Here is a 23,716-nt window from a genome sequence, read left to right as displayed (position 1 = left end):
AGTCCTCTCGGGTTGGGTTGGGTTGAGAGGGGGGGGGGGGGGAATATGGATTGAGCTGTCATGTCCATACCACTTGGCAGGTGTCAGCCATCTCACAATACTGGCAGAGATCGGAAAAGGAAGAGCCAAATTGTTTGAGCACTGCCAGGCACAGTAGCGTATTAGTGAATAGCCGGAGAATTCTCTCGTCTGCCTTTTTGAACCCTTGCAGGACGCAGGAAAGCGGTGGTAGGAGTCCCAATAATGGGTTGTTACATATTTAAAAGTGAGGAGAGGAGAGTTTTCTTCTGAATCAGAAGGGTCACCGGTGGGCGAGGTAGGGGCCCGGGGAATGAGTGCGCGGGCGGCAACGTGCGCTACCTCTTTGCCTGCCAGGCCCTGATGGCCGGTAGTCCAGATTAGTGTACGGGGAGAGGGGTAACGTACCCGCGGACAGGGTCGAATAATATTTCTCGAGTGAGTCTCTCTCGAGTGATTGAGCAGTTCGTTGAAATCAAAACGAGTGTATCTAAAATGCTCAATGCTAGTTCTGGTGTGCGACAGGCAAATGTGTTGGGGCCACTATTATCCCTTCTTATGTAAATGATTTAGTACAAGCAATCCCTGACACGGTGTCTTTTAAGCTTTTTGCGGATGATTGTGTTGTGTTTAAAAACATAACCTGCTCTGAAGACCATAATCTATTACAGCAAACTCTACGCAACATTCAATGCTGGTGCGCAGCATGGGACATGGAATTAAACGCTGATCAAAACAGTGCTCATAAATATATCACGGAAAACTAATCCTAGTGTGTTTACCTACAATATCAATGGTTCCCCCATTCAATCAGTAACACAGTATAAGTATTTAGGGACAAAGGCGTGCGCAGAGGGGGGCGCTAATAACCTAGGAGGGAGGGGACGCAATATCTGCCCCATACAATGGCTTAATAGGGTGGGGGGCCGCTGCGATGAACCTTTGCCCCCCCCCCCCCCCCCTTGGTGGGGAACCTTGCGCACGCCTATGTTTAGGGATCACTCTTTCTAGTGATATGACGTGGCGGGCACACATTTCGGCCATTTGCAATTGAGCTTTTCGGAAACTGCGATTTTTAAAAAAAAGGAAGCTTACAAAGGCAACTGCGAATGATAAACGTCAAGCGTAAAATGCTATTATTAGACCTAAAAAGGAGTATGCATCCGTTTACGATTACAAAACATTTGTAACGATTACAAAACATTTGTTTTCCCGTGATCGCAGTCTCTGCGCTTATTTTAGCACTGATGCCGCAATCCAAGCCAAGTAGAGTTATCAAGAAAAGACAATAAATGCGCGCCTTCACAGCGCAACACATATGAGACATTCTAACAACAATACAGCGGCACAGTACGGCCAGCGCGGAGAGCCGCATGACATAGCGCATGAGTTGAAGCAGACAAAATCGAAGACGGCGCCGCAAGCAGCGCCATCGGGCGCCTTTTCGTATGCGTGAGAAAAAGAAAAGCAAAAAATTACTCTCTGACGCAATCGAAAAGGGTCTAAAGTGCGTAAGATACAATTTCAAGTTATACATGTTTGTTTTTAAGCAAAATGAGTCTACCTGCGAGAATCTTGTCCTACCAGTAGATTGAACCATATCGGCGTTGGGTGACGCTAGCTGTAATTCTTTCACGATTTTCAATATCAAATTAAAAATATAATTCCTTTTTTATGGGGCAAAAGCATGCTCGTTGCCGCCGATGTGGCGAGCGATCTTCTCATTTTCACCACAATGAGAAAACATTTTCCGGGCGGTAGACAGTCCCTTTAACTCCATTTTCCACACAACAGTGAAAGCGTCAGTACGAAGCAACCGGCACCATACAATGTTAGGGTGTGCTGTCGAACCACACCAAACGGTGTGTAGAATGACAGTTTTCTGTACGTAGCGAAGTCGCAGTCGTTCACGCCGCTGTCGTCTACTGTCTCAAGCACATTAAAAATGGCTCGTAAAAGCAAATACAATAGGATGGAGTATCGGGCTGTGGTCCTGGTCCCAGTACCCCTACTCCAGTGTTCTTTCACGCATCTACTTTCTAGCGCTAAAATTGTCTCGTAATAACCCCATGGTGCTAAGTTTCGCGCAAACGCTGCGACAAGAATTTATAATAGCTTTATAAAGGTGCGCTACATGGCTGAGAAAACATCAATGTGCAATATCATTTAACGTTACAAATAAAATCTTGCGTATCTTCTGTTTATACGTAAAACTCATAAGCACTTAAGAGCTGCTTCTGCATGTTACAGGTACAATACAGACACGCATACTTGTACATGTTTTTCACAGCGACTATGTAGGACCCCCTAAAACTGCCGCAGGTTTTATCGCACTGCTCAAGCCACGTGTTGATATATTGGAACCGCTGCAATGTTAGCTACGCTTTTAAGCACAGCGCATGCGCGACGGGGAAGGTTGATTCATGAGATTTGTCGCACCAAATAAGCCAAGGGCTACGAGGGACGCCGAGCAGTGACGGGCTCCGGACAGCTTTGACTGACGTGCTTGCTCGCCAAGCTTCTTACGCTCGCGCCTTGTCCGTTGTCGGTGGCGTGTACACTAGTTCTCATTGGTCCCGCCATAGGCGCAGCTGCGATCTCCGGTGATTTCAAGAATGCTCACTAGATGGCGCGCACCGCTTAAGGCAGGGCACACCACCCTAGGCGTGTGCGCTAGTTAGATAGGTGACCGCTAGAGGGCCGCGCCTCTCGTTTTGCGTTTGGTGCGTTTCGCGTTTGGCGCGCTTCTTTTCTCTTCGCGGGCAGCTGACTCAGTGAACAAGAAGAGAAGAGGGCTCGCCGTCAAGCAAACACTGAGGTGCGGGCCAGCGAAGCAGTAGATAAGCGGGCGTGCCGTGAAGCGGACTCTGCGGTGAGAGGTCGCGAAGCAGAAGCAGTACGGAAGCGGCGGCAAGAGAACCCCGAAGAAGTGCGGTCGCGGGATGCCGCGGCGAAGCGCCAAATGCGGTCGCTACCTGAGGTTGGCGGCGCCGACTCTTCAAGCGCGACTTCCTCGACCACACTTTTGGCCGCAGGTGCAACGTTGTCACGTCTATATATGATGACAGAGGAATGTGTACGGAGGATTCGCGAGTTACCCGATCATCTCCGAGCAAGCTCCTCTAACATCATTCACTTTGTGGATATAGCGGTGATTTTTTTTTAACCTGCACCGACATCGCAGAGTTCATTTCCGGTGTAAGTTCAATAGGGAAAACGCTGTTCCGTTGCATCTGGCGGTATTCGTTTGTGGGTAAGCATTTGTGTTTACAATGTTAGATTTTCCAAGCCGAAACAATAGGCCTCACCAAAAAATGCCACCATTAAGGTTTAGTGCGTAATATTCTTACGCTATGCTTTTATGAAAGTGAAAAACAAATGAGAAGCTAACACACCTGACTTGATGAGAGCACTAACCACCTATCGTGCCGCAAATATTGATGATGAACTTCGCCCTTTCTCACGCGTAAGCTCTAACGTGCCAATGTGACAGCTGTTTAATGGGACCATTTCTACGAAAGCAATTCGAAATGCTGGTCTGGCTCCGCACTATTGTGCGTCGGCCTCGAAACTGCGTACACACGCTTTGAGTGTGCGGAACCTATATTCACTTAGGCGTGCACTATATATATGGATGCCTGCACAATCTCTAAGTGAATGCTGTCACCTCATTTATCGCACTAGACGAAGGCAAGAAGAGGAACACACCTTTTCTCCCTCAAGAGGCACTTTAATGTCCAAAATGGATATCTGAAAAGCGTTCACTCTGTACAATCTAGTGCAGAATGCGCGCAGGCGCTGACTGGAGCCGCTCGAACGCGCACAGTCAAGCCAGCGCGTATATAGTTGATGATGATGATAGCGAGTTATAAATACTGGCACGAACAGTGGTCGTGAAAAGAACAATACTGATATTACAAGCTAATCATTATTATAAGAACGATGTATCTACTGCAGGGGTCTGCATTGAATACATCGGGGGATTGTACGGGGATCTGATGAGTGGACCGTGCACAATGAAAAAGCGGTGTCAAGAGAACGCTCCTGCTGCGCTGCGAGGAACGCAGATCGGCGGGCCTGCTATACGCAGTCGGGTCTAGCGCGTGCACCGACCACGATAAAAGAAGCGTGTCGGGAGTGCGCTAGAGCTCTCTCTCTGGACTTCGCTGGCTCTCTCGTCTCGAGTGTGCTGTGGGCCCTTGTGATGTAAAGGCGCGTCTGTAGGCTTTCTTTGTAATGTACTGCTCTTGTATATATGTCAATTAAACACATCTTCTACTTGTTCGTGAGAAGCGTCGCAAGAGTCCTTCTTTGCCGGAGCCTGGGTGGCTGGCTACCCCATCCCCTCCTCGGTCACATATATATAGACGGTTTCAAGATTGCGATTGCAGGAGCACGTGGTGTACACCAAGAAACTTCCGGTCACCTCACTTATTATTCGGCAACACCGAAGCGTAAAGCGTTTTTTTTAAGATTTGTCAAGTAAGGGAATACTCTTTTTCCGGTTTCACATAAAAGAAAGGCGCTTGCAGTTAAAGACTAACTATTTTAGTGTTGTGTGTAGCTTATAAGAATATTTAATTCAAATATTTTGCTACACACAGGGAGAAAAGTGTTGAAACTCTACGAGCTACTCGCCAAGGCTTTTGTTCCCCGCCAATCCTGCTAGCCTACGAGAGCGCAGGAAACCGGAAGCGGTCCAGGGCCTGTGTTAGTAAACAGTGAAACCCTCTATATTTGCCGAGCCTGATGGCACACTCGTCACCGCCCCGCTATAATGGGGACGCGACGCTCATAGCAGCCATATATATATATATATATATATATATATATATATATATATATATATATATATATATATATATATATATATACATATATATGACGGATGAGACGTGCGTTTGCGCTTTAGGCGGCGACGAAGAATAACTAAGAACGACAACAGGCAGCGCAAGAAATAAATGAAAGGGGAAAAATTCCGGAATATACCACTCATTGTGGGAATCGGTTTCTTGCAAATCAACCAGTGAGGAGCTGCCTATGCAGCATTTTTGGCTTTCAATTGAGACATTTTCTGTACAGGGTGGCCAGTTTTCCTACAACAATTTGTCCACCGTTTTCAAGAGATCAGCTGTTACATCATCCTCACCAGCTTTTAAATGCGAAGCATTTCTTAGCGAACCTCAGGCACTTTGGGCGTTTCTATCTACGTATCTATCTATCTATCTATTTATCTAGCCGCCTACGTCTGGGCGCTCTCCTGGTCGTCTCCATAACTTCGAATGTACCAAAATTGGCAGAGCAGGGGATCAGTGTATGGTGAACACGATTCACTCGTCATGACATGAATAATGCAAAATACATGTCGCGTACGTCATGAAACCCTTTCTCTCAGTCACGTGTGGCACGTACCCGCATACCAGAGTTTATGTTATGCGGGTATGTGCCACAGGTGATACAAAGTCTCAACCAACACAGTGAACGCGAACACACACATTGACACGCAAGGGAAGTGATAATAATAATAATAATTGTAGGGGCTTTATTTTGGCCCTCTGGTATTCTTAAATTGCACCGAGATCGCACAGTACACGGGCATCTAGCATTTTGCATCCATCGAAATGCAACCGCCGTGGCCGGGATCGAACCCGCGACCTTCGGGTCCGCAGCCGAGCACCATAACCGCTACACCACCGTGGCGGACACAAGGAAACTACCATGCACTCGTTCACGTGGCCCGCAACGTGGACCACGTCGATTACGCGAAAACCGGGGTCAATGCTTCCTACAATAAATCTGCCGAGAGAACCAGGCCGCTCAACATTATCGGTGAATTCCATATTGATTTATCAAGACCAACAACGACTGGTCTTTACACTGCGTGAAAGACGGCTTGAATGTGGACAGGGCAATAAAAGACCTCGCTGCCACGTGCAGGACAAGAGGCGTCATAGATCATTTCATCGTAAGAGGTATCCTGGGTTTCCAACAGCTGTGCCATATATACATCGCACTTCACTACACTTAGACCTCTCGTAGCCGCGATCACGAACGGATCCGATTAACAGGTCCGGTCGAGCTGCTGGTGCTCACTGATCACGGTGATGATGACCTTGTTCAAGAACTGTCAAGAACCACTTCTAAACATACGGGTTGGTGAAACGCGCGTGCACCCCCGTCATAACAGATAAGTATAAGCATAACAACTGTAACCCAACTGCAACTGTGACTAACGTACGTGCAGTGCGCCTGCGTGTGCCACTTGGCTGTGTGTATATCTAGGGGAACTTTACTGAATGAAGCTTAGTTGCGAGTAACGCCTGTCCTGCGCATTTGTGTTTCGTCTTTGTGCTGTTCGGATTCGCGCTATCCAGTATTGAAGAATATAAGCACCACATATCAGCTAACCGCGTCTGGTGATGGTAACACCCATGTTGCTGTTGGCATTGCTACGGAACTGTAAACAACTGGTTATATAATGCATATGCGACTCATCAACATATAAGTGTTCGTTACCACTTCCACATTTCTATAGCGTCATTCCGTAACGTTTCGATCAATGTGAAAAATTACGCCGCAGTAACCATCCCGCGCATGCTTCGCGTAACATCGACTCCCACGGTACGTGGGATCTCCCGAATTTTTTTTGACTATTTGCATTCCCTCCAATGCTTTCCTTACTTCCTCTGTGATTACTGGCTGCATGTATAATACTTGAGTACCACTGTCGTTATCGTCCCGGTTGTCCAGGCTACTGTACAGATGTCTGTAGAACTTCTCAGCTACCTGGACTATCTTATCCCTATTGGTCGTGACATTGCCTTCATTCTATCTCAGTATATATATCTGGTTTTCTGCCCGTGCCCAAAAATTCTCTTCATCGCTTTTCGGCTTCGTCCGCTCTTCAGAGCATGTTCAATTCTATCTGTATTATGCCTTTTTATGTCGGACACTTTACGCCTGTTGATTAGCTTTGAAAGCTCTACCAGTTCTATTGTCAGGTTAGATGGTTTCATGTTTGCTTTTTCATAATGACGTCTATAGTCTCCTGGGAGAGCTCACCAGTGCCTTGTCTGACGACCGTGCCTCCCACTTCTGTTGCACGCTGTGTAGGTATACTGGTAAGGTTATCATTCATTCGGTGAATGTTCAGGCAAGCTTCCTGGGTTACAGCCGACTATGGGCTCTGCAGCCAGATCCTGTATTCTGTACTTCGCGTTTGAGTGCAGAATGATTCACTAGAATCACGAGTTTGCCCTTTAAAATTAAAGACCAGATAGACATCAGTCTTAGTGAGCGCAACAAACGCAATGAGCCTGCGAGACGAAACCACACTTACCGCCGCGCGATGTGTGAGCGATAGCCTAAAAAAATCTTGGAAGGAAACTGAAGGTTAATGGCACTTCGGGCATCGGCCCAGGGTGGCAGCACTTGCTGGGCACAAAAAAAGTTTGAAAACTGGCGCAATTTCCAAACATGCAGACGCGGCAACGTACATGTACGGTATCGACCATTTGGGGACTTGTTTGCGGAACTCACGCAACACCCGAGTAATTGTAAATGCAATTACACGGGTGTCCTTGCATTTCACCATCATCCAGACGTGGCCAAATAAGGCTGGGAACCGAACCCACGTCCTCGAGCTTAGCAGCGCCGTGACTGACGTGATTAGTTACCAAGGTGGGAGATTTTGAACACAGACAGTAGTATCGCACTAGATCGATTCTAAAGCGGGGGATTGATCGAGGGCTCGTTTCTAATGGAACCAACAGAACCTAAGGAGGGTATAGGGGACTATAATTGTGTGTTTTAACTGTCGTATAGTAATTATGAAGTAATAGGAAATGAATGAAAGTGACTGAGAAATCAACTTGCCGCAGCTAGGGATCGAACCTACAGGCTTCGGATGACGCGTGCCATGCTCTACCAATTGAACTATAGAGGCGGTCGCTTTCCCATTCACTTTATCGGGTAGGTATGGCAGTGTAATCCTCGGAGTGTTAGCCAGAGCTGTTCGCAGCCAATACGGCGAACGATGTGCGGCACAGCTTCGGCCACGTGCGTCACTAAGAATGGCAAGTGGAATATAAACCCTTGGTCACTACAAAAAGCTTCGAAAGTGGAGGTTGCGAAAACGTGTAAGGTGTGAATACGTTTGCAATAGAGTGTTGTAAATGAAAGCCTACCTGGCCTGCTGGCACAGGGTGTTCAGGAAGGCTCATGGATAGGTACCCCACCAGCAGGCCGGTCACCTCGTGCCACACATACAGCAAGTCTGCATTTTTTTACAGAAAAGAGCAGTTGTCAATCTTGTGAACACCAAGGCACTGGTTGGTCAGCACTGAAATATATACCCCTCAGAGTGCAGCCAAACGACAGAGCAAAACGTGTAATGGTTGAATGCCTGCTTAGGGCTACAATGCCTTTGATTTGTTTTTATCAGCAAAGAGCCCGTGTTTTGTGACTTGAGTAAAAAGTGTTGTTCCAATAGTCACCAGAAGATATTTTCGTTGACTAGCACATTGCGAATTTAAAAAAAATTGTAACTGTATTATGTAGCTGGTTGAGACATACTAGCGCAAGGAATAAAACGACGGACACAAGAAAGAAGACGAAGACAAGCGCTTTCGTTGTGTTCGTCGTTTCATTCCTTATGCTACATCAATGGCTCCCCCATTCAATCAGTAACACAGTATAAGTATTTAGGCACATAGGCGTGCGCAGAGGGGGGCGCTAATAACCTAAGAGGAGGGGGCGGCGGCGCAAAATCTGCCGCATACATTGACTTAGAAGGGTGAGGGGGCGCTTCGATGAATCTTTGCCCCCCCCCCCTTCCCTGGTGGGGAACCCTGCGCACGCCTATGTTTAGGGATCAGTCTTTCTAGTTATATGACGTGGCGGGCACACATTTCGCCCTTCAACTTTTCGGAAACTGCGCTTTTTTTAAAAAAAGGAAGCTTGCGAAGGCAACTGCGAATGTTAAACGTCAATCGTATAATGCCATTATCACACCTAAATTGGAGTATGCATCTGTTGTATGGGATCCATACACTAATGTTATATATAGATTCACCAACTAAACTCACGAAAGCTCATAACATCCCCCCCCCCCCCATTGTTCGTTTGCGAGGCAGACAATTTTGATGAAGCCCTTGAACACCATTTGTCGTGTTGAATATTGCATCATTGAAACTTCTATCACTTGTCGTGCGAGTGTTGTTCTAAACTATGTGTGCTGTTTTTCATTTCTTTGTTAAATATCGTACTAGCCAAACTGACGTATTGCAGGTAGTGCCGGTATGGTTATAAATTATTTCTGTGCTGTTCTCCTTTCTTTGTAATTCCACTCCTGGCCTGAAGTATTGTGAAATAAAAAAAATAAAACAAACATGGGTAGTGGATATCCTAATTCTTGTTGGCATTAAGCCTGGGCCAGAAACGTAATACGTAGGATAGGCAACCATGCGCTAGAGCAAAGGAATGGTTGACAACGAATGGGAAATTCAGCAGAGGGTAGCAGCGAGATAGATGGAGAAGAAATTCGAAAATGCAACAAGCTCGCACTAGGTATGGTATATAGGAGATCGTAAGGAGAGGCCTTCGTCCTCCAGTGGAGATAATATGGGCTGACAATGATGGTCGCGGATAGATGTGAACAAAAAACGACGCTTTTTCTCCTCTCTCGTTAAGGATGCCGGAGTTTTCGATCCGCGCTTTAGCTCGTCTTCAAGGGCGTCCTCTCATCACTACCAACTGTTAAGCATTATGCATTGGTTTATGAAAACGCCCTTTATGCTTCACTAAACAGAAGAATCCCAATATGTTCGCTGCCTTACAGGTCTGTTTTCTGGCGAAACACTGACAGACTCCACTACATGGTCTCATCCGTTAATGGAGGAAACTCTAGTACAAAGGTAAGGGCAATTCTATGTCCCCATCTTACCGCTTACTTTGGCGGCCCTCTTTAGAAGAGCTGTCACTATAATAAGAACGACACCTCGAGTCCCCCTCGTTTGTGGCCCCCTGACCAAGCCTGGGCTGCGCAGGCTGTGTGCCAGCTCAGACCAACGTACCTATAAATATTCCAGGCGATCATTCTCAAACCCAGGAACGCGTATTTTTAATAAACTTCCTGTAAGTATGATGATGATGATATCTGTTGCCATCCCCTTTGGCGGCGCCATGTAGCGAACTAGCTCGTTCACGCCAGAGACCCTTGACGAGAACTCATGTCAGTTTTTCGCCATACACCGTGCACTGACGTGAGGTTAGACATCGTACGTTAAATGCCGCATTCAGCTACACTTTTCTTTCAGCAATCAGTTGAATTTTGTAACGCTGTGCGCGAACTCTTTCTACGCAACAATGAAAGCGGTAGTGCAAAGCAATCGGCACTGTAGAAAGTGAGAGTACGCTGACGACCGACACCAAGTGAACTGGCCAATGGCAGTTTTCTGAACTTACCTATGACTCGCCAAAAGAGCAAACGCAATTGGATGGGGCAAAATGTAGGCTTGGTCCCCGTACCCGTATTCCGGCGCAGTCTTCACCTTGCAGTCCTGCAACACCCGATTCATTCAGGTTGAGTTGCTGCGAGACCCTTGTATCCTTCTATGAACACTTTGCCCAAGTTTCACTTTCAGTTACCCTGCATCCCGTGTTCAGCGTATTTCACAAGGAGTGCTTGGTCGCGAAACCTGCGCGTTCTTTCACGCATGCCCTTCTCGCGCTGCAAATAACTTGTGACAGCGCTAGTGACAGATATTTGTAGTAACTATGAAAAGCAGCATATGGTTGAGCACACATCGTTACAAATGAAATCTTACACAATACTGATACCCTGTATCATCAGTCTATGCGCGAAACATCTGAAGCCCCCTAGCATGCTTCTGTATGCTGCACAATATCGATACGCGCGCTTGTTAAATCTTTCACAGTGATTATGTCTGATTGCATAAAACTTGCGCGTGCTATCGTTCGGCACGATCGCCCACTTTCCGTTATTACAACATTTCCACTGTATTCGACGCTTCAAAACACAATGAATGCGTCACGCTAATAGCCATCTGCATTCCAGATTTATTTACGCGAGCTACAGCGATTACGGCTGAAAGTATACAGTTGACACACGTATGAAATACAAAGCGTTCCACTATAAAGCAATCCTTTATTAATAACCGGGGTTTTCACGTGCCAAAACAATGATATGCTTATGAGGCAAGGCGTAGTCGGTTCCGGAAATTGAGACCATCTGGTGTTCTTTAACGTGCACCTGCATGTACGTACATGAACCTCTAGCAATTCGCCTCCTTCAAAATTCCACCTCCGCGGCTGGGATCAAACCCGCGTATTTCCGGTCAGCAGCAGAGCACCGTACAACCACTGTACCACCGCGACAGCCCGCTGGACGCAAGTTCACCCACCAAATTGTTAAATGTGTTAGCTATGTAACCTGCTATGCTACCATGATGACAGCATTCGGATAGCGAAAGGAGTACACACTGAATCTGCCTTGAACGAAAGAAGAGAATTTTAAGGGCTCGTTTCTTTTGTTTGATAAAACCTTACTGAGAACCAACAGACTACAAGGAAGGTATAGGGGACGTTAATTGTACTGTTTTAACTGTACTGTAGTAATTATATAAACGTGAATAAAGTGAAGTGGACGAAAAGACAACATCCTGCCGGCAGGGACCGAACGTGCAACCTTCGGATAACGCGCCCGATTCTCTACCAATTGAGCTACGGAGGCGGTCGTCCCCTCGTCCACTTTATCGGGTATTTATGAGCACGCAGACCTGGAAGTGTGTGCGCCACTCGCCGCCATGACGGCGAGTGTGGAACTTGCGTTTCTCAATGTTCGCATTTCCTAGGTGAGGTTCATTTATGCCTGAGCAATGTGCGGCACAATCCTTACAGCAATCAATTCAATTCTAGGTCACTACAAAGGACTTGAAAAGCGAGGTGGGAAAGTTGCGAGGAAGTTCCTAATAGTAGACTGCTGTAAATGAAAACCTACCTGGCCTGGTGGCACCATGTGTCGAGGGTCGCATACGTGTAGGCGAGGCCTTCACCAAGCCGGTGGTCGGATAGCACCCCCGATGGCAGTAGGAAAATCAGTACCGATAGGTGGCCCACCTGTAGGTAGGCCTGTCACCTCCTCCTGCCACACGCACAGCAACTGCGTTTTTTTAACGCAAACATCAGTGGTCAAGCTTGTGAACACCAAAGCACTGAAATATTTGCCCCTAAGAGAGCAGCGAAACAAGGATCAAAAGGCGTAGTGAATGAACGCCTACATAGGCCTACAATGCACATGCTTTGGTTTTTTTGTTACTAGGAAACATGCCTTGTTTTGAGACTTGACTAAAAAACGCGGTCGCAATAGTTAACAGCAAATATTTTCGTTGAAAACCACATTGGGCATCAAAAAATTGTAACAGTATACATAATGCACCTCTCAGAAAACAGTCCTATAATTTTTCTCAAGCTTTCTCTCACTAGCGCGGTACTTGCCTGCGAACAGTTGACGACCGCGACAGTCGAGACACAATCGGCTGACATAGCAATGGCACGTCTGTTTTTCCAGTTTCAAGTCATGTACATATCCGCCCAATTAAATCTTCCTATTTGTGGACATTTGTATTCAGCCCGGCTTATGATTTCTGCCTTGGCACGAAACGGGTAAGCAGTGGCATTGTAATCAAACCTTGATGAATACAAAGAGCTTGAAAACCGAGGTTCTGCAAATGAAAACCCACCTGGCCTGTTGGAATCACGTGTTGAGGATCGCATACGGGTAGGCGAGGCCTTCACCAAGCCGTTGGTCGGAGAGCGCCCCCGATTGCAGTAGGAAAAGCAGTATGGACAGGTGGCCCACCAGCAGGCCCGTCACCTCGTGCCAAACGCAGAGCAACTGCGTTTTTTTACAGCAAACAGCCGTGGTCAAGCTTGTCAAACAACACCAAGGCACTGGATGGTCAGCACTGAAAGATATGCCCCTTAGAGAGCAGCGAAACAAGGGACAAAAGGCGTAGTGAATGAATGCCTACGTAAACGCGTTGCAATAGTTAAAATATATTTTCGCTGAAAACCACATTAGGCATCAAAAAATTGTTAACAGTATAATGCACCTCCCAGGAAACAGTCCTACACTTTCAAGCTTTTCCTCACTAGCGGGTACTTGGCTGCCAACATTTTACGACCGCAACAGTCCAGACAATCGAGTGGCACAGCAATGGTACTACCGCGCTTAGTATGAGCTGCAACATGCGGGCGCGCGGCCGAGCGCTCTGCAAGGTTGTACAATGGCGCAGATCATGGCATATTTTTGAGTTAACGGGAGAGAGTTTGGCTGTCCCTGCGAGTGCGCATCACCTCCATTTGCTTTCACGCCCCGTGACGGCTTCCTCGACCGCCATGCTGTGGGCCACTCACCGACGGGGCCTTCGCCGCCTCGTCACCGACGTGTATCGTGCCCTTGGCTGAATCGTGGTCCCGTCCGTTAACTCCTGCGACCGGTTCCCCATCTTTCCTCTCTTCTTCTCTCTTCGTCGTTCTTGCCGACCATCTTTCACTTCTTTCTTTTTCTTTATAGTTTTGTTTTATTCCCACCTTACCCCCACCCCTATAAGGCACTTCGCCGTGCTCTCTTAAAGGCCAATTCCGGCGATTTTTCGAGGTCGATGGATCTCAAGGAAATTCGCTGGGCACGTTCCTTGGCACGTTTCCGTCATTTATGCCAAATTACAGGCGTGAGACACGCGCAAACGCCCTCCTGGCTTCCCACAATTATTGACAACATTGCGTCTGTGACGTCAGTATTGGGAAGGCGGCGGAAGTGACGCAGCCGAGGGCACCGCTAACTTCGGCGCTTGGGCCGCTACAGCGAGCGTCTGCTGTGCACAACGCGACAGACAGCGTTGGTTTGGCCTGCGCTTCGCTGGTCGTCCCGGCTGTCACAGTTTTCATACTCCGCGCCGGCGTGACCGGCATGCCTTGCACGACTTCCGGTTCGTTTTTAACAACGTCTACGTCATACGTGGACAGTACACTCGGTTGGGTTTCGGTTTCGGTGTTGCGCTTTTTTGCTTTTATAAAATTATTCTCCAATTTGCCGAGTATTTCTGCTATCGGGCCCGTAACGGGAGCGTCTCAGGAACATAAAAGCACCATTACTTTGACATGGCCAAAAAATCGCCGGTGTTGGCCTTTAAGGGCTGCAGAAATTAGGTGTCTTCTTCCTTTCCTTACGAACCACTACCACAACCTCCACGCCCTCGTTTTGCCCTGCGGTGAGAGCAACTTAGAAAATAATAACTTCGAGGGTGAAAGCAAGCAAGTGGGCAAGTGGGGGCGATGCGCGCTCGCAGGGACAGCCAAACTCTCTCGATAACTCGAAAATATGCCATGAACAGCGCCACTGTACAACCTTGCGAAGCACTCGGCCACGTGCTCGCGTGATGTAGCTCATACTGAGCGCAATAGTACGTCTGTTTTTCAAGTCTCCTGTCATGCATATATTCGCCCAATTAACTCTTCGAATTTGTGGAATGTTCAGCACAACTTATTCTGCCTTGGCAGGAAATGGGCAAGCACTGGCAGTTGACAGTCGGGAATAAGAGAATAGTAAAGCTCTCTGGGAGTTTCGGTCTGATGCAAGGCACTACTGCGTCCAAGCACCATGAGCAAGCATGTAAGTGTTCCTTGATAAGGCTTGTCCAATGCAATTTGTTTCCTTAATGTCACAATGACAACCTTTCCAATTTGACATTTTCTATGGGTGCACAAGGTTGTGCCTAAGAAAGAAGTGGGCCCCTCGACGCAGCTAAGTTAAATATGTATTCGCGCTCGTACGTTCGCGCTGTTGAGGTGTTGCAGGCTTTTTTTTTGTTTTTTGAAGCGACGGTGACTGGGCATGTTTGGCGAGGCAAGCTAATCTAGATGGTGTAAAGCGAGCGACTACTGCAAATACACCATTACACTTTGCCGACCGTCTCATTCGCGTGATGGGCACAGATAGGAGCCGGCGCGTTGGGAAGGGGGGGGGGTGGCTGCGTGAGTCCGACAGGAAGTGCGTACTTTGTACCAGCGGGCGTGGTCGCGTGCGCCGCGGTATCATTAGTGGGGATCAGCAGACGGCTCATACCTTTGTAGGTGTTGTGCTCTAATTGCAAAACTTCCGTTGAAGCCATAGCCGTGGCAGATCCCAGGGGGGGGGGGGCGGTAGCGGCGATCGCCCCTCCCTCAAAGCCAGCCCCCGCCCCCTCCCTTCAGTGCCTATCGTCCACCTCCTTTGTCAGGCTGCTTGTCGAGTTTGCCCCCTTTGTCAGGTTGCTTTGCCTGCCACTGTCCTAAAGGGGTAAAGAGAATCTTGTCCCTGCTCTTCACCTCTCATTGCTCTACCCTTTCCTGCTTCCCTATGCACATTTCCAACGAAGGCTGTTGTAAATATGCGTGACCCACCAAAATGCACTGCTGAGCCTTGGCTTCAGCCTTTGTGCCCCCCCCCCCCCATTACGTACCTGAATCCGCCCCTGAGCCAAGGATAGGGCACTTCTCTTAGTGCAGCGGCTGCGTTTCCTGAAGGAGCGAGCTGTTAGCCTATATTCATATAACATTCCTCTTTGTTGCTATCGGATTTACTATTTTGCTCTCGCGGTGAAACTGTGACTCTTTTTGTAACGAGGGATGGTTTGCGATGTTGTGCGTTCGTGGAGAGCAAATGGTTTGGTTGGGCAACATGATAGCAAATGCGTTGCATTGCTCTGGGCAACGCGCAAGGATTTGACAACAACCCGCAGCAGCAGAACAAGCACAATTTCACAGTTTATTAAACCCGCATTTGTTTCGTCTTTACATGTGACACTCTGGCAAGGCATCTAACTGTGATTGCTGCATCTCAGGCTCAACAAAATGTTTTTCACGGAAAAAATAAAATAAAAGTTTTTTCATGTTCTCTATTATTCGAGCGTTCCTGTGGCATTTTCAGTTTAAGATTAATCCTTCAGTAACTATGCCTTGCATGAAAGGTCGAATTTCAGTTTAACGAAGCTTCGATATAACGAAGTGAGTTGGCGCTATTACCAACTTCGCTATACTAAGGTTTATCTGTTCTATGTACTATTCAAATGGGATTAAGTCGTTTTCATTTTTTTAACATGCGTATTAGAGAGTGACATCACCGAGCGATATGGTCTCTACCCATCTTGACATAAAACAAAGTTCTGTTTCACTCAGGGAATTTTAGCAAAAACACTCAGGGAAAACCTGGAAAACTCAGGGAATTTAGAAATGTCAACTTGGTAGACACCCTGCTTTGTGATATTGTACCTAAACATGTATAGCTTAAAAATGGATATGTCATAGTTGTCGATTACAACCAATTCTCAATCTGCACAAGACAAGAACCCCGTTTGTGTACTATCATTGTACACAGCTATGTGCATGGCCCGTCATCACTGTGCCACCTCAACGGCATTATTTTTGCATTACAGCAATTCCACACTGACAGGGAAAGCGAAATGAAGCTGCTGTACATCGTGTTAGCTAAAATTTTGCAGATGTTTTTGAAGAAATAAAAGGTGACAACTTCCAAAACAAATCCGGTATACTCGTGCATGAAGAGGGCTAGAGAAAGCTTGTGATCTTTATTTAAAAATAAAGAAAAAGTAGTCTCTTCAGAATCGTTGGAAGTGTGCAGAATTTTTTTTAAATATAGACACAAAGAAACTAAATCCTACTTACAGCTGCCTACAGATGTAGTGCTGTCGTGGTGCATGTTAAATGCACTGTAATATTGTACAGCTATTTGTACTATTCATACCATTTGCTTATATCTAAGCTCAATGTTCTGCCACTGCATAGAACAGTGAAAGGACTTGAGACCTCCATAAGCTTTTCCTGTGATTAGATCGTAGGTATCCTTTTTAAGAGTTCCTTCCATCATGCTTTGGCCAGTTCCCAGTCTGAATTTCCCGAAGCAATTATTAGCATTGCTACTTTTAAACGTGGCAACACTTGCACATATTTTTACTTGGTTGTCTGACGAGTAAATCTTGCAGTTCATGAAATCTACTGAGCAACTGTTTGGTGTACGTGCATGGGCCTTCAAAATCTGCTGTGTAGAGCCACATTCTGTACCAGAGATTACAGAGGCTATGTTGCAGCTCTATCTGAATGTCCGATGCTTCTGAATATGTGGTATAGGCCTCCTGTGTATGATACGCTAAAGATTAAGCTCAATAAACTAAAGGCCCAAAAAAGCACTGATAAGACGGTTGCATGCATAAGTGAGTGCTGGTGCAAGAATGTAGATAGTCATAATCCGCTCAGACTCCCATTGAAACGCTTGACTCCCGCTCTCACTCGGCCATTGGAACACACTTGCTCCAAAAGGAGCAGAAAAGCTTGCTCCGACTCCGCCATTGGAATTCAACATAAGTCGAATCTTGCAGTCGTGTGCAGCAAGGAGAACTTGCAAGCGCAACGCGAAGTTGCTATTTTCTCAGGTGCCCTCTCTTTATACAGAGGCCCGTCCTCATTTGCTTCAGAGCTGCCGGCGCCTGCTGCTTGTCGATAAGCGGGTAGCATGCTATTGGCCAATAGCCGACAAATTGAGTGCAGCGCTTGGATCAGATGCACTTTTCCACGGGGTGCCACCACGTGCTAGCACAGTGCTCTATAGTCTGCTAACATTACACAGTGAGCCACACTCGCACACAAAAATAATGGGAGAGAATGATCGCATTTTATCACACGTGCTCGAGGTCACGACGTGCGGCTCACATAACTTATTCCTGTGCCATCCCCCTCTGCTTAGCTTCCAGCATGCTCGTCGGGATGAGAGAAGGTGCTTAAAGTGCGTGCCAAACCCATGTAACTCCACTCGTTCTTGACAGATTCGAGAAGTTTATGTGGCAATCGATTCATGAGGTAATAAACTCCAATACTGAGGTCATTCGATGATTTCTTGGAGAAGTGATTCACGACCCCTTTAGAACAATTTCTGGAAGCAGATATGGATATAGCCTGCTTTTAAACCAAAAACAACCCCAGATTTCACGAAAAAAAAAGATGTTTATTAAAAAAAAACTAGCAGTTGTTCTGTGTACAAATACAACCGATGAACGAAGCTCCTTAGAAATGGAACGCAAACGACTATGTACCTGATATCGCTGCTGGCTTTCATGAAGGCAGTAGGGTGGGGAGAGCGTCTGCTGCGCTCGGTGGTGGGAACGACTAAGCGAGTGAGTGCGGCACGCGCAGCGTAGGGAGAGGGGTGTGAGAGGTGATGCAGCGGGGTGCTTCAGTGGCGGCAACAGAACGCCGTGTGCATTTGGTGCACGCAGCGTTTCATTGTCTTCTTGCGCCAGCGCCGGGTAGGGGGACAGTCTGCTACTAGCCCCCGTAGCCCCCGTAGTGCGCTAGAATGATGGTTGTCATTTCACAATCCACGATAAAGGTGGTGAAAGTGAAGACGACCATTATAACCAGTTGTGCATAGAGCTTTTCTTTTAACCTCGAATTTCTGGTGCGCTGCACTCTAAGAAAATATCGAGTAAAGGGGGTGTCTTTTTGTCCCACAACGGTGATCGTCATTTGTTTTGCCTTCCTTTCCTTGCACTATCGCCGCGCGCCCGGCACTTTCTGGTCACGAACGACATGCGCGCTATCAGCGTGGCGTAGCGTTCTTGGCAGGAAAGTGGCCAGCGCCGAGTTTTCAAGAAAGGAAACGCAAGCAAGCCAGATGACGATTGTTGTTGTGGGACGGGGGGACGCCCTTTTTGCTCGATCTTTTCTTAGAGTGTAGAACCAAACCGCTCAAGGCCTAAACATTTCCTCTTGAATCACCAGCCACTGCAACCTAAACGACGCTTTAGAGAAGGTAGCTTCAACAGCAATGGTGGTGTGCACGCCTAAGGAGCTTCACTTCTAAAAATGAACAAGAACCAACTAGCCCAACTTGCCATTTTGTTACGTAACCCCAGACCATAAATTAATCATGTGATTTAACAAAATTCACATCACTTTGGCTTATGTTTCATCAAAGGTGCAAGAGCAAAGGATCGTAGAATGGCTTTTTTGCACCTGTATATAATGACACCAACTGTACGGCTAGCTAAGCTTGCTCAAGCCATGTCAGTGCCTAAGTCAAGTTCTTCAAATTACATAAATGCAAACATCTGACAAATATGGCTGTCTGGGTAGAAAATTCTTGAGGCTTGTTTCAAACATGGCAGGCAACACTTTGAAGGCTAGAGGCTGCTCCCACTGCTCTCAACCATGTAAAAAAATGTGCACTGCATAAAAGGTACAGCTGTACATAATGAATTGCAATGTGACATTCTATCACACGTGTGTAAGAAAAAATATTACATGGGAGGTGCAGGTCTCAAAAGGTTTGCGACCAAATGAGCACAATCTCTGGCTTGCGCAACCAACAGCTGTTCATAGCATATTGCTTGTGTACACCAAAGCTTAGTCGCACAACGGATGTGCAAAGGTTCCTTTACATGCACCAGAATGTACATTTACAGAGGTGTTTGTGTTTCACCCCCATCAAAATAAGGCTGCTATCACCTGGAATGGATTTACGTCCTTGAACTTCGCAGTCCACAAAGTTGTCACTGAGACTGCATTGAGGAAAATCCTTTACGCAAGGCAAAGTAGAGGGGTGGGTGAAAGAAATGTGGTAAAGGTTGAGGATAATGCGGGAGTGAGGTCATTGGTGAACACAGAATGTGAAGGGGCAGTCTCCATGGCCAAAACAAAAACACCACCATGTGGTGCCATGCGATGCCTATTCAATTAAGGTTATGGCAAAAGTAAAGTGAAACTTCACTTTGCACAGAGCTCCCATTTCCATGCACAAGTGCTGTGTTTTGCATGTACGAGTGCAGCATTATAAATTTGCATGTTTCTTTGCAACTGAAATTTCGCTAGATGAAAGTACGAACATTTGATGGTTACTTTCCATGCTTAATATATATGTGTCACAGAGCAGACAAGTGTCTGCTCTGTGACAGAGCAGACACTTGCAGGTGCTCTGGCGCAGAGTACTACTGCACCTGCTGGGAAGTCTGTGCAGCTGGGTTGCATGGCGTCTGGCAGAGAAAGCTAGTCAAGGAGATGTTTGCAAACACGGTGTTCCGAGTCTTTAAAAATTAGTCCGCAATACTATGCAGGCACAAATACCTCTGGCACTCCCCGTGTTCATGTGGGCGTCGTGCACTAATTCATTTTCCAGCACGTGTCTAGTTCACTTGTAGTGTTTTCAAAATTGCAATGTCATGGCTACCCCAAATTTCACGAAACCCCAGATTTCACGAAAAAAAAGATGTTTATTAAAAAAAAACTAGCAGTTGTTCCGTGTACCGATGAACGAAGCTCCTTAGAAATGGAACGCAAACGACTATGCACCTGATCTCGCTGCTGGCTTTCATGAAGGCAGTAGGTTGGGGAGAGCGTCTGCTTAACCCAAGCCGGCAACAGAGCTTGCACTTTCTAGCTATATTCAAAGTGTGTGCGACACTGAACCAGCGTTGCTTTAACGTTTTTTTCTCTCAACACTGCAGCTGTGAAGCCATGCACATCAAGAATAGCTAGTACTTGGTAGTCAGCTCCGATACGCTTACACTCAGTAGAAAACGAAAGCACAGTGGTGCCACCCAACTTACCTTTAAAATTAAGGCAGTCCTCAGCTGCGTTATCTGGAACAAGATAAAAGCTACATTTGTGACAGTGACAGACTTACCACTGGTCAAAGAGGCACACTAGCAGATTGCATTTATTCAGAAAACAAGCATAGCCCAAATACATGTACTCTAAGAAGTGTGTGGTGTAAACAATGACTCACGGTGCCTTGAGCAGGAATGGTTTATTTAACAGTGGCACAAATCATTGCACGGTAGCAAGGTCCATAGTCAAGTAGATGAAGATATGGTCAGCACCCACAGCAGTGAAATATCAGTTTTGCTAAAAAAACATGCCTTAAGATATATCTGACAGTTTTCCTTTCTAATGAGAGCACAAGAAAGAGCTGCAAGATGTGTGGAGAATGACATAGCAACCACACAGAAACAAGGTCGTGGCCAAAGGGCAACACACCAGGCACATGCCCCTCCCAATATTGATGCCTGCTGTAAGACTCCTCGCATAACATGATACTCGACAACACCTGCCCACTCTACAATCAAAGGCGTGCCCCAGTACAAGAGTGGACTGTTCCTTTGCGCCAGAGGAACTTGCATGGTCACCCCACACGTAGAATACAGTCAGAGTGCTGTGACCCTCCAGTACAATGCCGTTTAAATAGCAACAGTACAGGAAGCACTTGCAATTGATGTCCTACAATGTCACATAAAGGAATATGACTATAGCATGACTAACTGTACATTAATTAGATCATTGTCTATGTTGTAATTACAATTAGTTGCTCCAAAATACACTATTTCTTCTAACACTTCTCCTTGCTTTAAATTTGGTCTCCAGAACCGTGGCATCAAATTATGTAAATTTCACACATTTGTAAACAGTTGATCATAATGCATGTTGTAAAGGGATAAAGTGAACATAACTGATGACGGTAGAAATTCCCAGCAAATTAAAAAAAATAGTAAATACGGTGAAAGGTGCAAAATCAAAGCCGAACCCCAACCATGCAGTAATGCGTTAAGGGGCACATACCAAAATCGTATGGCGTACAGCGATGGCAGTCGTACAGCGATGGCGTAGTGGTAGAGCATCAGCTTCGCATGCAAGAGGTCCGTGGTTCGAATCCCAGTGCCGGACAATTCCCAACCGGATTTTAAAAAAAATCCGCGTGATGATGGAATTGTGTAAAAAGGCCTGGGGTGCAGCCTCACTGGCGACCACAGCCAGCAATGCACTCCCTCACCAGAGCAGGATTGGCCACCCTGGTGTAGTACTTGGCCACTACCTCCCACATGAATACACCAATTAACCCTCGGCCCTCAGTCCCCAGCGGCTGCGAAGCAACTGACCAAGGCGGCGGCCAGACCTGCGACGCAGCGGAGGGTGCTAAGAATCTCTGGGTCCGGACAGGCCGCCATTGGAATCTGAACTTGGCTACGTGTAACGCTAGAACTTTATCTAGTGAGGCGAGTCTAGCTGTACTATTCGAGGAATTAGAGGGTGTTCAATGGGATGTAATAGGGCTCAGTGAGGTTAGGAGGCCACAAGAGGCATATACAGTGCTGAAGAACGGACACGTCCTATGCTATCGTGGCTTAGCTGACAGAAGAGAACTAGGGGTGGATTCCATATTCATAAAAATATAGCTGGTAATATAGAGGAATACTATAGCATTAATGAGAGGGTGATATGTATCGTAATTAAGTTTAATAAGAGGTACAAGATGAAGGTGGTACAGGCCTACGCGCCTACATCCAGCGATGATCAACTGGTTGAACGCTTCTACGAAGACGTAGAATCAGCAATGAGTAAGGTAAAGGCACAGTATACTGTACTGATGGGCGACTTTAATGCAAAGGTAGGCAAGCAGCAGGCTGGAGATCATGCAGTTCGGGAATATGGCATCGGTTCTAGAAACGCCAGAGGGGAGTTACCAGTAGTGTTTGCAGAACGCCATAATTTACGCATCTTGAATACCTTCTACAGAAAACGGGCTACTCGTAAGTGGACGTGGAGGAGTCCTAATGGCGAAACTAAAAATGAAATAGACTTCATAATGTGCGGCCACCCGGGCATTGTACAGAATGTGGAAGTAGTTAACAAGATCCGATGCAGTGACCATAGAATGGTAAGATCTAGAATTCAACTAGACGTGAGGAAGGAACGGCAGAAACTGATACGCAAGAAGCCGATTAATGAACTAGCTCTGAGAGGGAAAGTACAGGAATTCAGAGTTTCACTTCAGAATAGGTATGCGGCTTTAACCGAGGAAACCGACCTTAGTGTTGACGCAATAAATGATAATCTGACTAGTATCATTAAGCAGTGTGCAGTGGAAGTCGGGGGTACAGTCGTCAGACAGAACACTGGTAAGCTACCCCAAGAGACGAAAAACCTCATTAAGAAGCGTCAAGCTATGAAAGCCTCAAGTCCAACAGACAAAATAGAGCGTGCGGAGCTTTCGAAGCTAATCAATAGGCGTAAAGTAGCCGACATAAGAAAGTATAATATGGAGAGAATTGAGCATGCTCTAAAGAACGGAAGAAGCCTCAAAGCTATGAAGACAAAACTGTGCATAGGCAAAAATCAGATGTATGCATTAAGGGACAAGGAAGGCAATGTCACAAACAATATGGACAGAATAGTTGAAGTAGCGGAAGAGTTCTACAGAGATCTGTACAGCAGCCGAGACAGTCAGGATGATAACGTAAGAAGCAGTATTAGCGCAGAGGAATCTGACATCCCACCAGTATTGACAGGAGAAGTAAAGAAAGCCCTAAAGGGAAGGCAAAGAGGCAAAGCAGCTGGTGAGGATCAGGTAACATCAGACCTGTTGAAAGACGGTGGAGAGATTATGTTAGAAAAACTGGCCACCCTGTATACGAAGTGTCTCTCGACGGGGAGGATAGCAGAATCTTGGAAGAATGCCAACATTATCTTGATCCATAAGAAAGGGGACGTCAAGGACCTGAAAAATTACAGGCCCATAAGCTAACTGTCCGTTGTCTACAAGCTATTTACAAAGGTAATTGCTAACAGAATT

At 46.6% G+C, this 23,716-nt stretch overlaps 2 long non-coding RNA genes across 3 annotated transcripts in view; both read right to left on the bottom strand.

Moving 5' to 3' along the window:
- Positions 1–12,051, bottom strand: part of LOC119391044 (uncharacterized) — a 137,166-nt gene extending 125,115 nt beyond the window's left edge. Inside the window, exons 1-3 of one of the 2 annotated variants that reach the window (XR_007415560.1) lie at positions 12,038–12,051; positions 10,483–10,577; positions 8,205–8,293 (exon numbers count right to left, since the gene is read on the bottom strand). This is a non-coding gene — a long non-coding RNA (uncharacterized LOC119391044). The remainder of the gene's footprint in view (positions 1–8,204; positions 8,294–10,482; positions 10,578–12,037) is intronic. The other variant, XR_007415561.1, reaches the window with a different exon arrangement.
- Positions 12,052–12,821: 770 nt separating this feature from the next.
- Positions 12,822–23,716, bottom strand: part of LOC119391089 (uncharacterized) — a 303,791-nt gene continuing 292,896 nt past the window's right edge. Inside the window, exons 20-22 of the long non-coding RNA XR_007415559.1 lie at positions 20,697–20,729; positions 15,543–15,600; positions 12,822–12,934 (exon numbers count right to left, since the gene is read on the bottom strand). This is a non-coding gene — a long non-coding RNA (uncharacterized LOC119391089). The remainder of the gene's footprint in view (positions 12,935–15,542; positions 15,601–20,696; positions 20,730–23,716) is intronic.

The sequence above is a fragment of the Rhipicephalus sanguineus genome, chromosome 1, assembly GCF_013339695.2.
Source record: "Rhipicephalus sanguineus isolate Rsan-2018 chromosome 1, BIME_Rsan_1.4, whole genome shotgun sequence".
Taxonomy (NCBI): Eukaryota; Metazoa; Arthropoda; class Arachnida; order Ixodida; family Ixodidae; genus Rhipicephalus; species Rhipicephalus sanguineus.
The sequence above is the reverse complement of the archived record's forward strand: the minus strand, read 5'-3'. Positions and strand labels throughout refer to the sequence as shown.